The sequence below is a fragment of the Penaeus monodon genome, chromosome 28 (genome assembly GCF_015228065.2).
Source record: "Penaeus monodon isolate SGIC_2016 chromosome 28, NSTDA_Pmon_1, whole genome shotgun sequence".
Taxonomy (NCBI): Eukaryota; Metazoa; Arthropoda; class Malacostraca; order Decapoda; family Penaeidae; genus Penaeus; species Penaeus monodon.
Genome location: NC_051413.1, coordinates 28,398,146 through 28,398,963, shown reverse-complemented (window position 1 = coordinate 28,398,963; position 818 = coordinate 28,398,146). Strand labels below are relative to the sequence as shown.

Sequence of the window (818 nt, the reverse complement as noted above, 5' to 3'; positions counted from 1 at the left end):
GGTGAAAGCAAAGCAAAACGCATTCCAAATCAGAGCAATAGACTACCATGTGCAAAGCTTTCCCGCTATATGAAGTCAGGGCCAGCCTGGCTTATGGCTAAAGGGAGTTCCCGCTATTATCCAACAAGGGAATCGCTCAAGCCGTTTTGGCGCCGAGAAACAGCGTCATTGGAGTAGGTGATGGTATTTTGATCAAACAATTTCATATTTTTTTTTCATGCCAGCTTGATTCCGGTCTTTCATTATCGCTAGATTTGACGTGAGGATTGGATTACCGAGCACACCCTGAGATGATCAATTAATTTCTCTTGCAAATCACAAATGTGGTGCCGTTACTTGTTTAGCAGGTTTATGTAAATATTGGGTTTTATTTGCTAGTATATGTTTATGTTGGCATGTTTGCTAGCATATCAGCGATTTTTGTAGTATTGTTTTATCAGATTACCCTTATTTCAATGACATCAATCTGTTAGGCTATTTCATTCGTTGTAATTTTCATCTGTATCGCCACTATTTGGTTTAATAAAAAAACCATCGGTTATAGAGATTATGGGTTGTGCATTATCGCAGTTGCTAGGCGTCAAATGTATGTCCTTTGGTCATTGAAATTATAATTGTTGCTATCTTCATTTTTATGATATATATGTATATAAATTGAATCTATTTGTGTATGTGATTGCATATACACTTATAATAATGTATTGTAATAAGAAAAAAAAATATGCAGCTGTCATAGGTTTAGGTCCAAGGAGGAATTCAAGATTCATATTGAATAAATTACAAGAGGAATTCAACATTCATATGAATAAAATGTTAAT

At 34.8% G+C, this 818-nt stretch overlaps 1 protein-coding gene across 1 annotated transcript in view; it reads right to left on the bottom strand.

The window, feature by feature from the left end:
- LOC119591151 (shematrin-like protein 2) overlaps positions 1 to 818 on the bottom strand; it is an 18,116-nt gene that overhangs the window by 15,959 nt on the left and 1,339 nt on the right. The gene's annotated exons all lie outside the window — the stretch shown is intronic.